The sequence below is a fragment of the Rutidosis leptorrhynchoides genome, chromosome 6, assembly GCF_046630445.1.
Source record: "Rutidosis leptorrhynchoides isolate AG116_Rl617_1_P2 chromosome 6, CSIRO_AGI_Rlap_v1, whole genome shotgun sequence".
Classification (NCBI taxonomy): Eukaryota; Viridiplantae; Streptophyta; class Magnoliopsida; order Asterales; family Asteraceae; genus Rutidosis; species Rutidosis leptorrhynchoides.
In genome coordinates, this window is record NC_092338.1 from 396,634,110 (window position 1) to 396,659,528 (window position 25,419).

Genomic DNA, 25,419 nt, shown 5'->3' on the forward strand with positions numbered 1-25,419 from the left:
CCCACAACACACGGGTATTTACCAGTTATCTGATATCTTTCTTACAAGATTAGGTAACCCAAACGAGGTCCAAATAAAATAAACAAACCTGTTCTAGGACCCTTGTCACAAACTGGACACAACACAAATATAATAAAACACTAATTAAATAAATAAAATAAAAGCACTTAAGACTAAGCACAAACCCTCAGGGAAAAATAGGCAACTTACAACTAGCCCGGGTTTCAGTCTGTTACAAATCCACCCCCCTTAAGGAGATTCCGTCCTCGGAATCTGGTCTTGGTCAAACAAATGAGGGTAGCGAGTCCTCATCAACTCTTCTGTCTCCCAAGTAAGATTAGAACCCAAACTGTGTTTCCACTCAATCAACACCATCGGTATCTCTTTATATCTCAACTTAGTCACCTTTCGGTCAACTACACGGACCGGCTCTTCCACCAATTTCTTATTCAAATCGACCCTTAAATCTTCTAAAGGAAGAAGTTGTGTTTCATCATCGACTTTACACTTTCGAAGATAACACACGTTAAATGTATTATGAATACCGGCTAACTCTGGCGGAAGATCTAGCACCACAGTCTGATCATTCAACACTTCGCTGATCCGAAATGGACCAATAAATCTCGGTGCTAACTTACCACGTTTATCGAATCTGATAACCCCTTTCCACGGCGAAACTTTCAGATACACTCGTTCACCCACACTAAAGGTTACCGGACGTCTACGCGGATCAGCATACATTTTCTGTCTATCTCTAGCGGCTTTCAACTTTTCTCGCGCAATTGCAACTTTTTCGGCTGTCATTTGAACAATTTCGGGACCTTCAAACTGTTTCTCCCCGGCTTCTAACCAACAAGTCGGAGTTCTGCAACGACGACCATACAACATTTCATAGGGCGGCATCCCTATACTCGAATGATATGAATTATTATACGCGAATTCGACCAACGGTAAATGTGTATCCCACGAACCACCGTATTCTAACACACAAACCCTTAACATATCCTCCAAAGTCTGTATCGTTCTTTCACTCTGACCATCTGTCTGAGGATGATAAGCTGTACTTAAATTCACACGTGTACCCAAATTCTGTTGAAGACTGTTCCAAAAATTCGACACAAATCTGGAATCTCTGTCTGAAACTATCGATAATGGCACGCCATGTCGACTAACTATTTCTCTAACATACAATTCGGCTAACTCACTTAACGAAGCTGTTTCACGAGTAGCAAGAAAATGAGCACTTTTAATTAGACGATCCACTATTACCCAAATCATATCGTGTCGTTTCTGAGTTCTTGGTAGTTTGGTCACAAAATCCATCGTTATATGTTCCCATTTCCACTCTGGAATCTGTAACTGACGTAGCGAACCATAAGGTTTCTGATGTTCTGCCTTCACTTGAGCACATATATGACACTTTTCAACATATCGAGCGATATCTGTTTTCATTGTCGGCCACCAATACACTGCTTTCAAATCATGATACATCTTATTACTACCCGGATGTACTGTCAATTTGGATTTGTGAGCTTCTGTCATAATTAAATCCCTCAAATCTCCAAGCTTAGGTACCCAAACACGATTGTTTAAAGTCTTTAGTCCACATGAGTCATCACTTAAGTCCACTTTTCGTTTGATCATTTGTTCATATTTAATATGTTCGTCCTCCAAAGCACAGGCCTGAACGGTTCTTAAGCTGTTAATCAAATCTGAAGTTATATTCAAACGAAGGAATTTCACATTTTCACTTGACTTTTTACGACTTAGCGCATCTGCAACCACATTTGCCTTACCCGGATGATATTTAATTTCACAATCATAATCTTTGATCAACTCTTGCCACCGTCTCTGACGCATATTCAATTCTTTCTGTGAGAAGATATATTGCAAACTCTTATGATCTGTACAAATAACACAATGAGTTCCATACAAATAATGTCTCCACAGTTTCAAAGCAAACACTACTGCAGCCATTTCAAGATCATGCACTGGATAATTCTTCTCATGAACTTTCAACTGTCGCGAGGCGTAGGCGATTACTTTATCTCTTTGCATTAATACACAACCCAACCCAGCATATGATGCATCACAGTATACCACGAAGTTGTCTGAACCTTCTGGTAAGGCTAACACTGGTGCCTGACACAGTAGCTGTTTCAAAATCTGAAAAGCCTTTTCCTGTTCATCAGTCCATCGAAAGGCTACATCTTTACGAGTCAACTTAGTCAATGGACCCGCTATTTTAGAGAAATCTTTGATAAACCTGCGATAATAACCAGCCAATCCCAGAAAACTCTTAATATCAGTCGGAGTCCTCGGAGAATTCCAATTCATTACCGCTTCTATCTTTGTCGGATCAACTTTTATACCCTTGGTACAAATCACATGACCCAAAAACTGCACTTCACGTAACCAAAATTCACACTTTGAAAATTTTGCAAATAGTTGCTCACGTTTTAACAAGTTCAAAACCAATCTCAGATGTTCAGCATGTTCACTCTCTGTTTTCGAATACACCAATATATCATCAATAAACACAATCACAAACTTATCTAAGAATGGACGACACACTCTATTCATTAGATCCATGAAGACTGCTGGCGCATTCGTCAACCCAAACGGCATGACAAGAAATTCATAATGACCATACCTTGTTCTGAACGCTGTTTTTGGTATATCTGATTCAGCAACACGAACCTGATGATATCCGGATCGTAAGTCTATCTTAGAAAAGAATGAAGCACCCTGTAACTGATCGAACAAATCGTCTATTCGAGGTAACGGATACTTATGCTTCACTGTTCTTTTGTTCAATTCACGATAATCAATACACATACGCATTGACCCATCTTTCTTTTTAACAAACAACACCGGAGCACCCCACGGTGAAAAACTCAGTCGGATAAACCCACGATCTAATAACTCTTGAATCTGTGACATCATTTCACGAATTTCAGACGGCGCTAATCGGTATGGAGCTTTTGCAACTAGAGTTGTTCCAGGAACCAACTCAATCTTATATTCGACTTCCCTTACCGGCGGCAGACCTGGTAACTCATCTGGGAACACTTCGGGAAATTCTGATACTACTGGAATATCGGCCACTGCTTTCTTTTCTTTCTTCGCATCAATCACATATGCAAGAAATGATTCACAACCCTTTGCCATCGACTTTTTCGCTTTCATCATGGTTATCAACAGAAAATTATACCCGCCCTGCTCCCCCCGGGCCACCACACGGGTTCCATCGGTCAAACGAAAGGTAATCATTTTCCTATCGCACTTAATATTAGCCCTAAGCGAGCTCAACCAATCCATTCCTAGTACTACATCAAAGCTAGGAATAGGTAACACTAAACAAGTCACCGGGAAAGACTTCCCTTCAATCTCTATACAAACCCCAGACACATATGTTGTGACTGGTGTGATCTTACCATCGGCTACTTCTACACTAACCGGCTTGGGTAACACCTTAGCTGGTAAATTCAACTTAGCATAGAAATCTAGGGACATAAAACACCTATTGGCACCACAATCAAACAATACACGAGCAGGTATTGAGTTGATTAGAAACATACCGGTGATCACTTCGTCGATTGCCACAGCATTCTCAACTGACATCTGAAAAGCTCTAGCCTCTGCTGTTGGAGGGTTCTTCCTCTTCTGCCCAATCGAGGCAGTTGACCCTACGGCTGATGCTGAACGCGCCCCTGACCCTGCCCCGGAACTACCACTCTTCGATGGACAACTAACTGCACGATGCCCTGGTTTATGACAACTCCAACACACACTATTCGGATACGGACATGCTGAAGACTCATGCCCAACCACACCACACTTTAAGCACCTTCTTGTAGCCTCAGAACACTGACCACTGTGAGAAGATCGGCACGTGTGACACCAATTCCCTTTACCTGATCCAGATCCAGTACTACTCTGACCACTTTTACCCTTCGATTTAAACCCACTAGACTTCTTAAATTTAGATCCTGATTGACCAGATACTTGTCCACCTTGTTGTAGCACATTACCAAACATTCTGTTTCTGGCAGCCTGAACATCACTTTCTACCATCTTAGCCATCACAACAGCTTGAGACAATGATGTAGCTGTTCTAACAAAAGTTCTGTACTCAGGCAGAATGATATTAACAAAATGCTGGATACGAGACGCTTCGTCTGGCACCCATTGTTGTACAAACCTCAGTTTATCCATAAACTTCTCTACTACCTCATCGATCGTCATTTGAGGTGTCATCTTCATTTCAAGAAACTCAGTCTTGATTCGGTTCATATCAAATGGATTACAATATTGTTCACACACCTTCCCATGAAACTGCTCCCAAGTGATCATACTCACTTGTTCTTTCGGTATACTGGAAATCAAGGAATCCCACCAAATCATAGCCCTACCTTTCAACATTTGACTAGCATATGTCACTTTCAGCTCGGGTTCACACTGGCACGCTTCAAATACCCTTTCAATTTCTCGCAACCAATTGAGAGTTACAGTCGGATCAGTACTTCCAGAAAACTCAGAGGGTTTGCAATCACGGAAGTTCTTATAAGTACATCTTTTGGGTGGTTGCATGTAAGGTTGTTGGAACATTTGCATTTGGTACGGGTTCATCATCATGGGATTTTGGTAAGTAAAAGTGTTTTGTGGTGGCATATAGTATTGGTTAGGTACTTGATTCTGAAACTGGTTCTGGTGCACATTAGGTATCGTTTGGGATTGCGCGGTTGGGAATCCAGGTGGTGTATCTTCATTTCCAGAATGCCTTGCCAATTCAAGCTCATTAATTTTGTCCTCAGCCTCTTTTAGCTTACTTTCTAATTGAAGGATGTAACTACTCTGATCATCATCAGACTCAACACCCTCTTCTGGTGCTCTGAATGTTCCGGGGTTAGATGGGCCAGTTGCGTTTCTATCAGCCATACCTGTGCTACAAAACAGCTTACACAAAAGCTTAGTGGATAACAGTTAGTTCAATCACAACTAACACACGTATATCCTATTTTCACTTAGCCCCCACTCCCACAGACATGTTTGACTTGCCTCAGGGTTTGGGAACAAAATACGCGCACGTATTTGCCGCCAAACCATGCTCTGATACCAACTTGTAACACCGGCCATTTTTTTTTTTTTTAAATACACAGCGGAAGACTTTATTAACAAACACACTATAAGTCGCGTCATTACATTAATCTGAGTAATTAAGTTTAAGTTTACACAACGGTGTTACGTTATTACAAAACATTATTTATACAAAAGTTCACATCAGAGTTGGGTTGTCAAACATGTCTTCTGCATCCATACCCATCCCGACTAGCAGTACCTAAACCTGCAAAGGGGGAAACATGTAGGGGATTAGCGCACCGCTAAGTGAATGGAATCTATCTAACAGATATAGCTTAAGCCACACACAAGCTATATACATCAACAATACCTGCTAACTACCAACTAGCATACAATAAGACAATACGAGGATCGGCGGCTTGTACGAGCACACGACTCCCAGCTGATCGGGCCTGAGTCTACCGATAGTCCCTGCTACTCAATTAACAGTATAGTTATCCAGATGCAGGGGATGCATCATTCACACTATACTCCACAATTAGTAGCCTATGGACCCAACCTCCCCTAGGCACGGTTGACCTCATACGGACTCTAACCTCTCCCAGGCACGGTCTCGAGTCCCCAGTCTCCCTAGGCCCGACTGGTGCCATTCACACAGTGTACACATAATTCACATACAACATCAGGCAAACGATATTATTCTATCATGGCAATTCCTACACTATGCATGGTAAAAGAGTCAACCACAGTAGCATGATATGCTACTTAAACTCTATCCGTAGATAGACCCACTCACCAATTACCAGCAACTGCTCAGTTATTATTTCTGAGCTTCCTCCATGTCCTTATCTCCTGAGAACAGCAAAAACCAAGTTAGAATAGTGTTCCCATCAAGGTTAGACACACGGACAGCGAATTATAGCAAATTAGTAAAAATTTGCGTCCGCTAAAATTTTCATGTTTAACACTTATGCATTTTGATAATGCTAAAAACGAACATATATTTTAGCATTATTCCTCAAGAAAGACAAGCTTTTAGTTGCAATTGTTCTATTTACAAGTGATATTTGTTTAAATAATAAAAGGTGAAGACAAAAGACAGATTCGACGAATTGAAGACGCAAACGACCAAAAAGCTCAAAAGAACAAAAGACAATCAAAGAGGTTCCAATTATTGATAAGAAACGTCTCGAAATTACAAGAGTACAAGATTCAAAACGCAAAATACAAAATATAAAATTGTACGCAAGGACGTTCGAAAATCCGGAACCGGGACCAGAGTCAACTCTCAACGCTCGACGCAACGGACTAAAAATTACAAGTCTACTATGCACAAGAATATAATATAATATATAAATAATTATATTAATTATTTATATTTTATATTTATATATAAAATCCGTCGGCAAGAAAGACTCCAAAAGATGTGAGCTGTAATTTCTATCTCCGCGACTCGCGGAGTGTGAAGGCCAAAAGGGTCGCGAGTCGCGGAGCCCCAAAAAATGACTCTGCCTATAAAGCAAACCGAATTCTGATCATTTTTCATAATCTATTTCTCTCTTCTCTCATATATACGATATATATATATATAATTTATATTTTAATTTTAATTATAATTATAATTCTAATAATAAGGGTATGTTAGCGAATATTGTAAGGGTGTAAGTCGAAATTCTGTCCGTGTAACGCTACGCTATTTTTAATCATTGTAAGTTATGTTCAACCTTTTTACATTAATGTCTCGTAGCTAAGTTATTATTATGCTTATTTAAAACGAAATAATCATGATGTTGGGCTAATTACTAAAATTGGGTAATTGGGCTTTGTACCATAATTGGGGTTTGGACGAAAGAACGACACTTGTGGAAATTAGACTATGGGCTATTAATGGGCTTTATATTTGTTTAACTAAATGATAGTTTGTTAATGTTAATATAAAGATTTACAATTGGGCGTCCCTATAAATTACCATATACACTCGATCGGACACGATGGGCGGGGTATTTGTATGTACGAATAATCGTTCATTTAACCGGACACGGGAATGGATTAATAGCCACTAGAATAATTAAAACAGGGGTGAAATTACATTCAAGGGTAATTGGTGTAATTGTTAACAAAGTAGTAAAACCTTGGTTTACACGCAGTCGATAACCTGGTGTATTCATTAAACAAAGTATTAAAACCTTGTTACAATTCGAATCCCCAATTAGTTGGAATATTTAACTTCGGGTATAATAATAATTTGATGAGGACACTCGCACTTTATATTTATGACTGATGGACTGTTATGGACAAAAACCAGACGGACATATTAAATAATCCAGGACAAAGGACAATTAACCCATGGGCATAAAACTAAAATCAACACGTCAAACATCATGATTACGGAAGTTTAAATAAGCATAATTCTTTTATTTCATATTTAATTTCCTTTATTTTATATTTAATTGCACTTCTAATTATCGCACTTTTATTTATTGTTATTTAATCGCACTTTTAATTATCGTACTTTTTAATTATCGCAAGTTTATTTTATCGCACTTTTATTATTCGCAATTTCATTATCGTTATTTACTTTACGCTTTAATTTAAGTCTTGTATTTATTTTATATTTTACATTAGGTTTTAACTGCGACTAAAGTCTTAAAATCGACAAACCGGTCATTAAACGGTAAAAACCCCCCCTTTATAATAATAATATTACTTATATATATGTTTGTATTTTTATAAAAGTAAACTAATATAGCGTTGAGCTTTGTTTAAAGATTTCCCTGTGGAACGAACCGGACTTACTAAAAACTACACTACTGTACGATTAGGTACACTGCCTATAAGTGTTGTAGCAAGGTTTAAGTATATCCATTCTATAAATAAATAAATATCTTGTGTAAAATTGTATCGTATTTAATAGTTTTTCCTAGTAAAATATAAACTATTTTATATACACCTCGCATAACATCAAGTATTTTTGGCGCCGCTGCCGGGGACACTCTTAAACGCCGGAAGCGCAACGCTAATATAAAAAAAAAAAAAAGATTTTTAGCTTACTTCTATTAAAAATTCGTTTTTGTAAAAATATGTTTTAATTATTCGAAAATATAAAAAGAAAAAAAAAACAAAAATATAAGTATTTTTTTTTAGATTTTGTTAAATATTTAAGTTTTATAAGTTTCTTTATTTTTAGTTTAGTTTATAAAAATATAAGTTTTATTTTAATATCTTTTATTTATATAAAAATAGAAAACAGAAAATAAAAATAAATAAATAAAGAAAAAAAACGCGTCGAATTTGAAACCTGTCAGCTGAAATTTGAAACCCCGCGACTCGCGGGGTTTGATGCTTTAATTGCCGCGACTCGCGGAGCTTCTCTGACAGACGACAGAAGCCCTAATTCAGCATTAATTACGGGTATTAATTAATTATTATTATTATTTAACCCTAATTATTATTATTATTATTATTAGTTTTATTTTAAGATTTACTTTTTTATTTAATTTGTTTTATTTAGTATTAATAAGTTTAATTAAATTGTAAAATTAGTAGTTTTATTAAATAAATAATATAAAAATAATATTTTTTATAAAAATTGTACTTTTTACAACTTTTTGTATATTTTTATATTTTGTCCCTTTTTAATCATTGTAGCGTAATATTTGTATTTTAACTCATATTTAATTTTAAACTTAGTTTTTGCTATAGTTATTTTTACTCCTAGATTTTTAGGCTTTGCCGTAGAATTCCTTAAGTGCTTTTTCTTTAGACTAAGATTTAGGTACTTTAAAATTTTGCGACGCCTTTTTAAGTTTTAGTTTCTTTTTAAGTTATTTCCATTTGTGATTTAGTTTTTTCTGTAAGATTTAATATTTTTAGACCTTTTACTATGTATCAATTATCATTCCAATTAGTAATTTCAATTTGCGATTATAATTTTAAGTTAGTTGTAGTAATAAGGTTAGGTTAGTCAAGTATTTTTAAGTTTTTATAAGTTTCTTTTATTTTTCCGTCACCTTTTATTTTTCAACCATTTTTTTTTCTTTTTCGACGAACTCTTTTTCTCTCTCATTTCTCGCTATTCTAGTTTTAGGACTTAGAATTTTTTCTACTTCTTATCTAAATTTCTTAAAATTACGAAAATTTATTTTAAGTGGTTAAATTGATAGACATCAAAATTTTCTGGTTCGTAGTAATAGTTGGATTTGTACGTGGACCGGGTTATTGGAGCCAAACAGTCCTCAATTATATTGAGACCAAACGAATCCTGCCCCTCTGCTGCATCTTTTGGCTATTCGAAACGTGGGCAAAATCAGAAAAGTCTATTGATTGGATAACTTATTATAATTTTTCTTTCCTTTTTAAAAACTAATAGGATATTCAGTGAATGCACCGAGCAAGACGTTCATCACCTTTTGTACGTTCACCACCTGTAACTAGATCAAGACATTTAGCAAATATAACCGCCGTTGATTTTTCTTTAGAATCGTCATCCAGTAGACCAAGTACTTCAGTTCAAATTTCCGATAATCCATTTTTTGAACCCGACCTCACAATTGAGAATCCGGAGAATATTCAGGAACGGTTCGTAGATCCTGAACCATTAAACTTTCCTCCGGAACCACCAATCATTCAAACAGAGATTGTTGAGGAACGAACCATTAAATCAGAATCATCTAGTGATACCGATTCAACAAATTCAATTATGGAGAATCTGGAACCTTTAAGTATGGAAGACCGAATGAGAGCTAAACGCACTGGCCAAGGTCACGCAATTACTCATCCAGACATTAATGCGCCAGATTATGAAATCAAAGGACAAATTCTACATATGGTGACTAATCAATGCCAATTTAGTGGTGCGCCGAAGGAAGATCCAAATGAACATCTACGTACCTTTAATAGGATCTGCACACTATTTAAAATCCGAGAAGTGGAGGATGAACAGATATATCTCATGTTATTTCCCTGGACTTTAAAGGGAGAAGCCAAAGATTGGTTGGAATCGTTACCTGAAGGGGCGATTGATACATGGGATGTTTTAGTTGACAAATTTCTTAAACAATTCTTTCCTGCATCTAAAGCCGTAAGACTTCAAGCAGAAATTGTTACGTTTACACAGAAACCAAATGAAACTCTATATGAGGCGTGGACAAGATATGGAAAGTTATTAAGAGGATGTCCGCAACATGGTTTAGACACCTGTCAAATAGTACAAATATTCTACCAAGGATGCGACATCACTACAAGAAAAGACATAGATATAGCAGCTGGTGGTTCTATTATGAAGAAAACCGAAACTGATGCTTACAAAATTATTGATAATACTGCTTCCCACTCACATGAGTGGCACCAAGAAAAAGATATCGTTAGATCATCTAAAGCAGCTAGAGCCGATTCTAGCCATGACTTAGATTCCATTTCCGCAAAGATAGATGCTGTGGAAAGACGAATGGAAAAGATGACTAAGGATATTCACTCAATACGAATTAGTTGTGAGCAGTGTGGAGGACCACATTTGACAAAAGATTGTCTCAGTATTGAATTAACAATGGAACAAAGAGAGAATATTTCATACATAAACCAAAGGCCTGGAAATAATTATCAGAATAATTATCAACCGCCAAGACCGATTTACAATCAAAACCAGAATTATAACCGAAATATTCCATACAACAACCAACAAGGTCCTAGCAATCAACAAGTATCCAACAATACTTACAACCAGCAAAGACCTAATTTTCAAAACAAACCACCACAACAAACCGATGATAAAAACCGAATTTAGAAGATATGATGATGAAGCTAGTTGAAACTCAAACGCAGTTTTTCACCTCTCAGAAACAAACAAATGAACAAAATGCTCAAGCATTTAGAAATCAACAAGCTTCTATTCAAAATCTGGAACAAGAAGTAAGTAACCTAGCAAGGTTAATAGGTGAAAGAAAACCGGGAAGTCTACCTAGTGATACAAATACTAACCCCCGAAATGAAACAGCTAAAGCCATTACCACAAGAAGTGGTACAACACTTAAACCACCTGAAATACCTGTAACTTCTGATGAAACTATTCCTACTCCACAAAAACCACAACCTGATCAAGATAAGGAAAAAGAACCGGTAGTTGAAAAAGTTAATGAAGATAACACAGTTAAGGATAAACCTTATGTTAAACCATACCAACCACCACTTCCTTACCCGAGTAAAATGAAGAAAGAGAAACTTGAAGCCGAGCAATCCAAATTCTTGGATATGTTTAAACAGATAAATGTAAATCTTCCTTTCATTGATGTGATTTCAGGAATGCCAAGATATGCTAAATTCTTGAAAGATCTAATCTCAAATAGAAAGAAAATGGAAGAACTCTCGACTGTTACTATGAATGCTAATTGTTCAGCAGTGCTGTTGAATAAGATACCAGAAAAATTATCTGATCCAGGAAGTTTCACAATTCCATGTTTTCTGGGTAATCTTAGTTCAATAGAAGCATTGGCAGACTTAGGTGCTAGTATAAATCTAATGCCGTATTCACTATACACTAAACTAGACCTTGGAGAATTGAAACCAACCAGAATAAGCATACAACTAGCCGATAGATCAATAAAATATCCTAGAGGGATAATGGAGAACATGCTAGTTAAAGTTGGTACTTTAGTATTTCCAGTAGATTTTGTTGTTCTGGACATGGAAGAAGATTCTCAAGTTCCTCTCATATTAGGAAGACTATTCTTAAACACGGCTAAAGCAATGATAGACGTGTTCGGTAAGAAACTGACCCTAAGTATAGAGGATGAGAGTGTTACCTTTTCAGTTGATAGAGCAATGCAACAACCACAATCTGCAGATGATACATGTTATTATATTCAAACTATAGATGCACATGCAGAATTATTAGAAGAATTTCCAGAATTACAAGGAACAGGAGAATGTTCTTTAGGAGAAGGTAATGAACCAATTGATGAAGCTGAAATGTTAGCTACACTTATAGCTAATGGATATGAACCAACAACAGAAGAAATTCAAATGCTAAAAGAAGAAGACAGATATCGATATAAATCATCGATAGAAGAACCTCCGAAATTAGAGTTAAAGCCACTTCCAAACCATTTGGAATATGCTTATTTACATGGTGAATCTGAATTACCTGTAATAATATCGTCTTCTCTTACTGAAAATGAGAAATCACAACTCATTTCTGTGTTGAAAGCTCATAAACCAGCCATTGCATGGAAGATTCATGATATTAAAGGAATAAGTCCTTCGTATTGCACACATAAAATCCTTATGGAAGAAGGTCATAAAACGTATGTGCAACGCCAACGAAGACTAAATCCTAATATGCAAGATGTAGTTAAGAAAGAGATTATTAAACTGCTAGATGCAGGTTTGATATATCCAATTTCTGATAGCCCATGGGTAAGCCCAGTTCAATGCGTGCCTAAGAAAGGTGGCATGACTGTCATTACAAATGAGAAAAATGAGCTTATTCCTACTAGGACTGTAACAGGATGGCGTGTATGTATTGATTATAGAAAATTAAATGACGCCACCAGAAAAGATCACTTTCCCTTACCTTTCATAGATCAAATGTTGGAAAGATTAGCCGGAAATAGTTACTATTGTTTTCTAGATGGATTTTCCGGATATTTTCAAATTCCAATAGCACCCGAAGATCAAGAGAAAACCACATTCACGTGCCCTTATGGTACTTTTGCTTACAAACGCATGCCATTTGGACTTTGTAACGCCCCTGCAACCTTTCAAAGGTGTATGATGGCGATTTTTCACGACATGATAGAAGAATGCATGGAAGTATTCATGGATGACTTTTCAGTCTTCGGTGATACATTTAAATCATGTCTAGTTAATCTGGAACGAATGCTAATTAGATGCGAAAAATCAAATCTAGTACTTAATTGGGAGAAATGCCATTTCATGGTCAAAGAAGGCATCGTTCTTGGACATAAAATTTCAAAAGAAGGAATTGAAGTGGATAGAGCTAAAGTAGATGTAATTGCTAAACTTCCACATCCCACCAATGTTAGAGGAGTTAGGAGTTTTCTAGGGCATGCCGGTTTTTACCGACGTTTCATAAAAGATTTTTCTAAAATTGCCACTCTTATGAATAAACTCCTAGAAAAGGATGTGCCATTCATCTTTTCAGATGAGTGTATCAAATCTTTTAATATTCTTAAAGAAAAACTCACTAATGCACCGATCATGATAACACCAAATTGGAATCTACCATTTGAACTAATGTGCGATGCAAGTGATTTTGCAATGGGAGTCGTTTTAGGACAAAGGATTGAAAAACGATTTCAACCTATATATTATGCTAGTAAGACATTACAAGGAGCACAAACGAACTATATAACTACTGAAAAAGAACTCCTTGCTATTGTCTTTGCTTTTGACAAATTTCGATCATATCTCGTTCTAGCAAAAACGGTGGTCTATACCGACCATTCTGCTCTTAGATACCTATTTTCAAAACAAGATGCTAAACCAAGATTAATCCGTTGGATCTTACTCTTACAAGAGTTTGATATTGAAATCCGAGATAAAAGAGGAGCAGAAAATCTCGCCGCTGATCATCTTTCTCGTCTTGAAAATCCCGAATTAGAAGTTCTAAATGAATCAGCCATACAAGACAACTTTCCTGATGAATATCTATTGAAGATAGATTATAAAGAAATCCCATGGTTTGCAGACTATGCAAACTACTTAGTTTGTGGATTCCTTGAAAAAGGATTATCGTACCAAAAACGAAAGAAATTCTTCAGTGATATAAAACACTATTTCTGGGAAGATCCACATCTGTTTAAAAGTTGTCCCGATGGAATAATACGCCGATGTGTATTTGGAGATGAAGCTAGTAAAATATTAAACCATTGTCACACAGGACCAACAGGAGGGCATTATGGGCATCAACTAACAGCAAGAAAAGTTTATGAAGCTGGATTCTATTGGCCTACAATTTACAAAGACGCACACCTTCTTTGCAAATCCTGTGATGCATGTCAAAGGGCTGGAAAAATAAGTCAACGTGATGAAATGCCACAAAATATCATCCAAGTATGTGAAGTATTTGACATTTGGGGTATTGACTTTATGGGTCCATTTCCAAAATCTCATAATAATCTATATATACTCGTAGCCATTGATTATGTATCTAAATGGGCGGAAGCACAAGCTCTCCCAACTAACGATGCACGAGTTGTAGTCAACTTTTTAAAACGTCTTTTTGCAAGGTTTGGAACACCGAAAGCTTTAATAAGTGATCGGGGTACTCATTTCTGTAATAATCAACTTGAGAAAGTTCTTAAAAGATATGGAGTAACTCATAAAATATCCACCGCATATCATCCACAAACAAGTGGACAAGTTGAAAATACCAACCGAGCTTTAAAACGTATTCTAGAGAAAACCGTAGGATCAAATCTGAAGGAATGGTCCATTAAATTGGAGGATGCACTCTGGGCTTTTAGAACAGCCTACAAAACTCCAATTGGAACCACACCTTTTAGACTTGTTTATGGAAAAGCATGTCATCTTCCAGTAGAAATTGAACACAAAGCATTTTGGGCTTTGAAGACATGTAATCTTGATTTACATGAAGCCGGACGTCTACGATTAAGTCAACTAAATGAATTAGAAGAATTAAGACATGAAGCATACGAAAATTCATTAATCTATAAAGAAAGAACGAAGAAATGGCATGATAAAAGAATCAGAAGTTCAAAAGAATTTAAAGAAGGAGACAGAGTTCTTCTTTTCAATTCACGATTCAAGCTATTTCCTGGAAAATTGAAATCAAGATGGTCTGGACCATTCATAGTCAAAAGAGTTTTCCCATACGGAACGATAGAATTAATAAATTCAAATGGGATTGAATTTAAAGTTAATGGTCACAGAGTTAAACATTACATACATGGTCCGATGGAAGTCGACAACGAAGTTAATCACAATTTCGACACCACAGCTAACTAAGTGTGGGGAGAATCAAGTCTTTAAAGGATAATATGTATTTCTGTTAGAGTTAGATTGTCTGTTTTCGTGTAGTTCTCGAAAATGGAACCCGAATGGTCTTTCCCTAGCAGACCCTAAAGAACTAGTCTTCTCCCCCCATTCTGAATTTTTATTTTTTTTAGGTTTTTACAAAATGAAGACTGCCTGTGAACTAAACCATGGTCTAATGCTACACGCTTTGATCACTAAAAGAAATAATGACATACTACCGAGTGAAATAGTATCAGTAATCAGAGAAAGAATGGACGGAGTTAGAAAAGAATCCAGATGCGAAGATAATAAGTTACAATTTGGTAAAGGAAAATCAAAATCCGCAGCGAAAAGAAGAGCACGACACCTAGAACGATGTCACAAATGCGGAAAATGGTCACATGGAGGTAAATGTTCAAATAATCAAACCTATTCAAATACCGAATTTGTTACTTTATGCAAAGACGGACCGTTCATATGTTTAGAAGAAAAGACACTGAATGCTCGAGGTTACGCCTATGTAGCTATGGAAAACAAATTAAACCGACTATCTTATGAATGGGATAGATCATATAACTAAGAAATCTATTTCACAGGTATGTCTGTACAGTTTTTATTTTTATTTTTATTTTTATTTTTAACCTTTTGATAATAAACGCTAATTTGTTCGCTAAAAAGTATTAAATTGGTATTGAATAAAATTAGGTTTGGCGACCGAAATTATTGATATCATTTAAAAATTTATTACATCACTGCGAAATTTAACGTTTATTCTTAAGGTATAAATATCTTTAAACAATCAACCCAAAATATTTCAAAAATTCGTCATGAGTTAAATTAGGTCTTGGAACCGAAATTACTTTACCGAAAAGAGGGGCGCATATTTTTGATAATATTTGATTGATTAAAGTGGGATAAAAAGACAAAAAGATTTTTAATTTTATTTTTACCATATTTTTAAAATTAATATATAAATCTTAAATTAATATTGTAAACTTTGTAAAAACAATATATTTAAAATTATAAATATTTGAAAAATTAATATAAGTTTGGTGTGAATTTATAATATGAATTTTTAAATTAAGTTTGGTGTGAATTTTTAATTTTTAAAATATTAATTTTTAATTTTATGCATTTCAAATTTTAAGTTTGGTGTGAATTTTTAATATTAATTTTGAATTTTATATTTAAGTTGTGTGAATTTAAAAACAAAAATTTACTTTATCTCATTAAGTTAAGAATATGATTTTTAAAATTCGTCGTAAGTTGAAGACTAGGTCTTTGAACCGAAATTGCTTTACCCGAGGGAGGGACGAGAACTTTTATTATCATTATTTTTAATCTTATTGATTTAAAGTATGCCAAAAACATTAAAAAAACCCAAAAATCTTAGCTTTTAAAACAATCGCTACAAAAAGACAAATTTTAAAATTTTGTCGAAGGACGGACTAGGACATCGATCCGAAACGACCTCATCCTAAATAACAAGGGAAACAAAATTTTAAAATTAATTACTTAATTGTTTTAATAAGTTAATGATTATAAAAAAAAAATATATATATATATCAAACTCCGCGAGTCGCGGAGTTTAGAGGGTTAATCCCCGCGACTCGCGGAGAGACCGGATTTCAGAAAAAAAAAATAAGAGCTGCAACAGCTCAGTTTCACACTCCACAAACTCAAAAACAGCTGCGAAATACTACCGAAAAACCACCCAAAAACACCCCAAAAATCCCAATTTTAACCGTTAATCACCAAATTTTTTGCTAAAATCATGTTGAGAAGGATGCTATCTAAGAATTACTCAAGAAAAACGGTAAATTTCTACACCTAAACACCATTTAATCCGAAATTTGGTGTTCTTGAGCTATTTTTTCCCCAATTTGATTTTGATGCTTTTTAGTGTAATTAGGCTTAAATTGTTTATGTATTATGCTTGTATAACCTAGATTGATGCTGTTTAACATGATTAGAAGCCTTAACCTTCAAATTTTGAGTAATCTAGGGTTTGTGTTCTTGAGCAAATTTGGGGCTTTTTGATATAAACAGGTTATGGCCGATTTTTGTCATGAATTGTTGCTAAATTAAGTAGTGTAACATGTCTAGGTAGTTAAATGATCCAAACTTTGAGCCTAAACATGATTTTGAGAATTAAAGTGGACTTTTTCAAGTCTAAAATTCAAGAACTTGATTTTTGAAAGATAATGCCATTTGAGACTTGTTTAATTGCTAGTAATGATTATTTTGACATGTTATTTGAGTTGAATGCTTATGAACTTGGCGAACATTTTCGTATATGCTTATTTGAAAAAGTGTAGATTTGATAAAAATGTGAAAATGAACTTAAGTTTGATATAAATTGATAATGTCATTGTTATTATTTTGATTGATGATTTTGCTGACACTAATGCATATTTGGATGCACAAAATTTGTGTTTGATGTGTTTTGCAGAATGAAATGGGTGAATCTTCATCCCAAGCCCGCAATGCTCCTGCTGAGAATTTGGAACAACAGGAGGTGGATAACTACTACAAGCAGGATATACCTCATCCAGTCATGACCTTTTCTGATATGCACTTGGAAGAGTTGCACCCGAACCTGAGATTTGACAGACTTTGGATAGATTATCCAAAATATCAACGGGGTTTGCATACTCTTCATTCTAAGGTTGTTGAGGTACCGAGGGTCATAGAATGGGGACCCTTAGAAGCTGTAGAATTGGCCGGGCCAATTAGGGAATTACTTGTACAGAGGTATGGTAATTCTTCTTTTAATGACTGGGTATGTTTATTCACCATACGTAGACCTGTATATAAAGTATGGTGTGAAGAATTGTTATGTAGTATAGAGTTGAATGATCGGGTAGCTAGTTTAACCGATCGTTCTTTTATTAGATTTTTGTTAGGCGGTTCGATGCGCCACATGTCTTTACTGGACATGGCTCAGGCTTTACGTATATATACGCCTGAGGAGTTAGCATCTGCCGATTGTAGAGGATTGATACTAAACGGTAGAAAGATAGATGAGAATTTTGATACACACGGTGTGTGGAGTCAAATGACAAGCCATCACCGTTTCAAAGGGGGAAATTACTCTTATTTGGATATAGATAGAGCCGAATTAAGAGTGATACATAGGTTTTTAGCTAATTTGATTACACAAAGGCGTAAGAACAAGGAAAAAGTAAATGAACAAGATTTGTTTTACCATATGTGTATTCGAGACCCACAAAGCGCTGTAAGTATACCATATTGTGTGGGTTATTATTTATCAGCTATGGTTCGGGGGATGCGACCGCATAGCATAATAGGAGGTGGTATTTTTATTACTTTGATTGGTGAATATCTCGGTGTGGATATAAGTCGGGGGGGATTATTAGTAGAAGAACCAGAACCCCGCGATACTATAGGTTTAAATGTATACCATGGTGCGAAAGTTTTGAAGAGGCAAAATAACGCCGCAGTACGATACCATGGTAGACATCCACAGGTGGAGAGAAACCAACAACAAGGTAATGTAGGAGGGGGGAATGAGATGCAAGAAATGCATAGGTTTATAGCTTCTCAGGAATACGAAAATGCTAGACAGAGAGCATTTGAAGATTGGCAAGTTCATCAGAACCAGATCATAGCTCATTGCCAACATATAGGTAGAAACTATATTCCTACACCGAAACCCATCTTCCCTCCTTGGTCTATAGAGATGCAGCCACCGTATCCTACGTATGACCCTGCCGAAGCATTCTATAGCACTTATGGTTATGCCTGGAACCCCTATTGGTACCAATATCATCCTTAGTTTACTTATTATTATTTTTTTTATTTTGTAATTTGTAATTATTGATACATTTAATATTTTTGTTAATATTGTAATCATTTTTATAATTATCTAACTTTTATTCTTAGATTTTAATAATTTTTGAATGTGGGGTAATAAACCAAACTTCAAAAATATGTATATATGTTTGCAGTTTATCTTATGTACACAACAGGGTAAAACAACGCATTTTCAAAGACTGGCATTAAGTTCAGCAAAAGCAACTAATTTTGACGACAAGATGCAAAATATATGTGAAATAACAACAAGACGGAATGAACAAATGATGTGCACCATTTATCATTCAGCAAACAAACGCCAATATATTTGAAAACTTTGGTAAAATTTAATCATTTTCACACAAATCACCCTCAATAATTTAAATTGTTGCTAATTTCTTGCAAATGAGGGCATTGCAAGATCTTAAGTGTGGGAAGGGGTTAAATTCTTTCGGATTTTAAAAATTTTTACTTTATACACTTGGTTACCATTAAAAATACTAGTAAAGCAGTAGTTGTATTAGAATCTAGTGCTCTCTGATAATAAAGAACAGCCCTAGTCTTATATACTGACTACCCAATTCTAGTAAAATTTTTCAAAATTTTCAATTAAATGAATTCAAAATCATGTTTATACATATTTATGAACGATAAAACTAGGTTTTAACACCGAAATTATTGTTACCTCGGAAAGGACATAAATTAAGAAACAAACTAAAATGTTAAAATTCATTTAAAATGGAATAGAGGACGATAAAAAGAAAAATAAAAGCCAAGTGTGGGAAAATTTACCAAGTTATCTTAAACATATGTCACATATATCTGTAACAAATAACTGAAAATACTTTTGCTTTGGACTAAACTAAACTGTTTTACCCGATGAAAGAAAAAAAGAGATGGATCTACACGATGAATCAATTCCATCATTAAAAGGAAGTAAAGTCTTCCGAAAAAGACACGCGCTTCTTGATTTAGGTCATGAAGTTGTCGTCCAGACCAGCTGTAGGTTGACGAAAAATCTAGAAAAGTCATCACTAAAATCAGCAGGAAATCCACGGACCTCAGCATTAAACAGGGTCGCCAAGTGGTCAGATTTATCCTAACCATGAGAAGGATTTATCTCGTACAATGGGGGGGGGCACCGTGCAAATTAGCTTGATAAGACTAATGAATCAGATCCCCAGAAAGGATAATCTCCTTAAAGATTAAAAATCAGCTTTTAAGTCTGATATTACTCAATCCTTGAGATTGACCTTAAAGATTGAGAATTCAAACTCATGGAATTCGATGATATCTAAACTTGAGCTTGAACGAGAAAATATTTTGATCAAAATTACAAACCGATTTGTTTTCTGAAAACCCTATTTTCAATGCGTTCATTACCATTGAACGTAAAATCCTAGGAATTCACCTGGAATTCATTAGGTCACCTGAACTAAATCGGGTATCAACCGTAAGAACGGTGGTTGCATAGTGGTCAAAGACAGGACCTTGTGCCATACCGAAAAATTATAAGGGTGAGCTTTACTATTGCTCCTACCAAGGATAGTAATTGCTTCCGACACGTTATAGACCATAATCAAAAGCATGTCACGGGACATTGCCTTAACAGTTGCTTGTTCAACGCTTTCCTTTACAACCGGACGGTAGTTTGCCGAAAGGTAATATACGGAACAAGTAAACTGGACGTGTTGCTTTCCTAATACAAGGTTAGCAAGTGGGTGACACAAAACAGCAAGTTTTGAGCTAAAATTTTCAATTCTGAACCCCACCAAACCCACAAAAATATTTTGCAAACACCGGTAAAGGGTTATCCCGGAAAACTTATCTAGGGTAAAAACTAGATTTAATTTTCAAAAGATCAAATGTTTTCATAAAGATCCAATTTCCTTAATGGATCTAAATTTTTATAGTCATGTGGGACTGTAAACCATATCGTTACTACCATTGTTTATACCGCCGTATAGAAATCACTGATGTACAAAGTGTGAAGAATAAAGAAGTGATTCTAGTATTTCAAAACAATATTGCTTGAGGACAAGCAACGCTCAAGTGTGGGAATATTTGATAATGCTAAAAACGAACATATATTTTAGCATTATTCCTCAAGAAAGACAAGCTTTTAGTTGCAATTGTTCTATTTACAAGTGATATTCTTTTAAATAATAAAAGGTGAAGACAAAAGACAGATTCGACGAATTGAAGACGCAAACGACCAAAAAGCTCAAAAGAACAAAAGACAATCAAAGAGGTTCCAATTATTGATAAGAAACGTCTCGAAATTACAAGAGTACAAGATTCAAAACGCAAAATACAAAATATAAAATTGTACGCAAGGACGTTCGAAAATCCGGAACCGGGACCAGAGTCAACTCTCAACGCTCGACGCAACGGACTAAAAATTACAAGTCTACTATGCACAAGAATATAATATAATATATAAATAATTATATTAATTATTTATATTTTATATTTATATATAAAATCCGTCGGCAAGAAAGACTCCAAAAGATGTGAGCTGTAATTTCTATCTCCGCGACTCGCGGAGTGTGAAGGCCAAAAGGACCGCGAGTCGCGGAGCCCCAAAAAACGACTCTGCCTATAAAGCAAACCGAATTCTGATCATTTTTCATAATCTATTTCTCTCTTCTCTCATATATACGATATATATATATATATAATTTATATTTTAATTTTAATTATAATTATAATTCTAATAATAAGGGTATGTTAGCGAATATTGTAAGGGTGTAAGTCGAAATTCTGTCCGTGTAACGCTACGCTATTTTTAATCATTGTAAGTTATGTTCAACCTTTTTACATTAATGTCTCGTAGCTAAGTTATTATTATGCTTATTTAAAACGAAATAATCATGATGTTGGGCTAATTACTAAAATTGGGTAATTGGGCTTTGTACCATAATTGGGGTTTGGACGAAAGAACGACACTTGTGGAAATTAGACTATGGGCTATTAATGGGCTTTATATTTGTTTAACTAAATGATAGTTTGTTAATGTTAATATAAAGATTTACAATTGGGCGTCCCTATAAATTACCATATACACTCGATCGGACACGATGGGCGGGGTATTTGTATGTACGAATAATCGTTCATTTAACCGGACACGGGAATGGATTAATAGCCACTAGAATAATTAAAACAGGGGTGAAATTACATTCAAGGGTAATTGGTGTAATTGTTAACAAAGTAGTAAAACCTTGGTTTACACGCAGTCGATAACCTGGTGTATTCATTAAACAAAGTATTAAAACCTTGTTACAATTCGAATCCCCAATTAGTTGGAATATTTAACTTCGGGTATAATAATAATTTGATGAGGACACTCGCACTTTATATTTATGACTGATGGACTGTTATGGACAAAAACCAGACGGACATATTAAATAATCCAGGACAAAGGACAATTAACCCATGGGCATAAAACTAAAATCAACACGTCAAACATCATGATTACGGAAGTTTAAATAAGCATAATTCTTTTATTTCATATTTAATTTCCTTTATTTTATATTTAATTGCACTTCTAATTATCGCACTTTTATTTATTGTTATTTAATCGCACTTTTAATTATCGTACTTTTTAATTATCGCAAGTTTATTTTATCGCACTTTTATTATTCGCAATTTCATTATCGTTATTTACTTTACGCTTTAATTTAAGTCTTGTATTTATTTTATATTTTACATTAGGTTTTAACTGCGACTAAAGTCTTAAAATCGACAAACCGGTCATTAAACGGTAAAAACCCCCCCCTTATAATAATAATATTACTTATATATATGTTTGTATTTTTATAAAAGTAAACTAATATATCGTTGAGCTTTGTTTAAAGATTTCCCTGTGGAACGAACCGGACTTACTAAAAACTACACTACTGTACGATTAGGTACACTGCCTATAAGTGTTGTAGCAAGGTTTAAGTATATCCATTCTATAAATAAATAAATATCTTGTGTAAAATTGTATCGTATTTAATAGTTTTTCCTAGTAAAATATAAACTATTTTATATACATCTCGCATAACATCACATTTTCAGAATTTACATCCTGAAAATCATAAAAACACACGGACAGCATAACGGCTAAAAATCAACACTTAGTAAAAATTTCACTGCCTAAGACCATCGGTCGATGGTCCCATCCATCGGCCGATCGTCAACACACCATCGGTCGATGGTCTCCCCCAATCGGTCGATCGTCAAGATTACATCAGTTGGTCAGAAGTCATACACCATCGGTCGATGGTCCTATCCACCGGCCGATCGTCCCTCACCATCGGTCGATGGTCAACGACCATCGGCCGAAGGTAGTTCATCAGCTGCAACAGCAGCAAAGTGACGGGTTTCAACCCAAAATTACCAAATCTCGACTTTGGACAAGTTTTTGACCTCAAAACTGAACACAACTCGTACACTAAACTTTTTGGAACATAAACCCACAACATTCAAACACAAACAACATCAATTTCTACCAATTTGACACAAAACCCCATTTTAACAAAAATTAACTTAAAAACCCATTTAATCACAGATTTGATCATGAAATCTTACAAACCTTACCTTGTTAGAATCACAATGACACAAGGAACGTTTTGACACCAAAATCAAGCTTTAATTCGAGATCAAATGATTTAGGGTTGTTTGAAGGAGGTGAAGTTAGGTGAGAGTGAGTGAGAGGAAGGTTCAGGAGCAATTGAGAGGAAATTAGCTGGTCTCACACTTAATTTGGGGTTAAAACCTCATACCTCACAACACACGGGTATTTACCAGTTATCTGATATCTTTCGCACAAGATTAGGTAACCCAAACGAGGTCCAAATAAAATAAACAAACCTGTTCTGGGACCCTTGTCACAAACTGGACACAACACAAATATAATAAAACACTAATTAAATAATTAAAATAAAAGCACTTAAGACTAAGCACAAACCCTCAGGGCAAAATAGGCAACTTACAACTAGCCCGGGTTTCAGTCTGTTACATAGACCGCTCACTAGATTATAACACTTCCCTCTTAACTCACTCGTATATAATTTTGATTAACAATTCTATACCTCACTCTTTTCTCTATACTACTTTTACAAGAGTTAATTAAACTCTTTCAAGTATGGGATGATTCACAAATGAAATCCATGCACTTCCTTTTATAGTTGAACTTTGTATGTTAAGAAGAAGACTTCAAATTGACTACTCCTTCCATTTATCAAGTTGTAAACAAGTTGTTGTCAAGTTGTAAACAAGTTGTAAGTTCTAGTGCACCCCCTTTCTTTGACTTGTAATACCAATATATATACAATTTGAATTTGACATCTCAAATACAACTCATAACATGTAACACCCCGTTTTTCTAAACATGACGCTCGGGGCATTATTTGAAGTCCAAGAATGATTATTTAATAGTTTGGATGTAATGCATTGACCACGATTGACTTTGGGATGTTTTAAAAGTGAAATTGGAGTACATCAGATAAACTGTCGAGTTTGAGTGCAGTTTGCCGCGTTCTGGTGCATCGCGTTCCGTGACAAACATGGTTGAAACGCGACAACTTCTGATGGTGATTTCTGTCCACTTTGTCGCGTTTGAATGCTGTTTACCGCGTCCTGGTGTCGCGAAACGCGACGAAGTGTCGCGAAACGCGACAAATGTCGCTGTAATGACATTTTTAACCCATTTTAATGGAATCTTTTGAGGGTGTTTTGGTAAATTCACATATGGCCGGTTCTAGAGCCATAAGACTGATTCAAGGCTCATTTTATCCTCATTTTCACTCATCAACACTCTCATCTTCAAACCCTAGAGAGAGAGGAGAAATTTAGAGAGAGAGAGAGAGAGAGCTCCAATTGGAGAAGAAGAAGGGTGTTTCGGGTCAAACCTCAAGTATTAAAGTTGTTCTACTCGTCAACGACATCATTTTGGCGGTATTGGTAAGTTCTAACTCCGAGTTTCATTGTTTGATTTGAGATTCAAAGTTAGGGTTTTGAGATTTGTTAGTTGTAAAACCCATTTAGATGATGAAGAGGGTTTATGGAAACTTGTTATTTTGATATTTGGCAGGTTTTGGGTTGGTTAATGATTTGACCATCTTTAAGTCTTGTAAGTGGTGTATAATCACTAGTGTTAGTGATTATAGAAGTGTTGGAACCACTTTGGGTGTATTTGAATTGACTAATTTTGAAATGGGTCAAAATTAGGGTTTAGGTGTCAATTTGGGCAAGATTGGTGTTTAACACCTATGCTTGGGTTTAATTGGCGTATTAGGACCATTTTCACTTGTGTTAGTGATTATTGGTTAGTTTTGACGCGGTTTTAGCTTGGAAGTGCAATTGGGTCGGAATTTGCACTAGTTGTCAATTTGGGTTAATTTGTAAATCCACCCTAATTGTGTTGTTTGTTATGTGATTAATGGAATAGGTACTTTCTATTGGCGTGTTGCGAATTATTCGGTTGCATTCATCAAGACTTCGAGGTGAGCGTTAATATCCTATGTGCATATGTATGTGTAG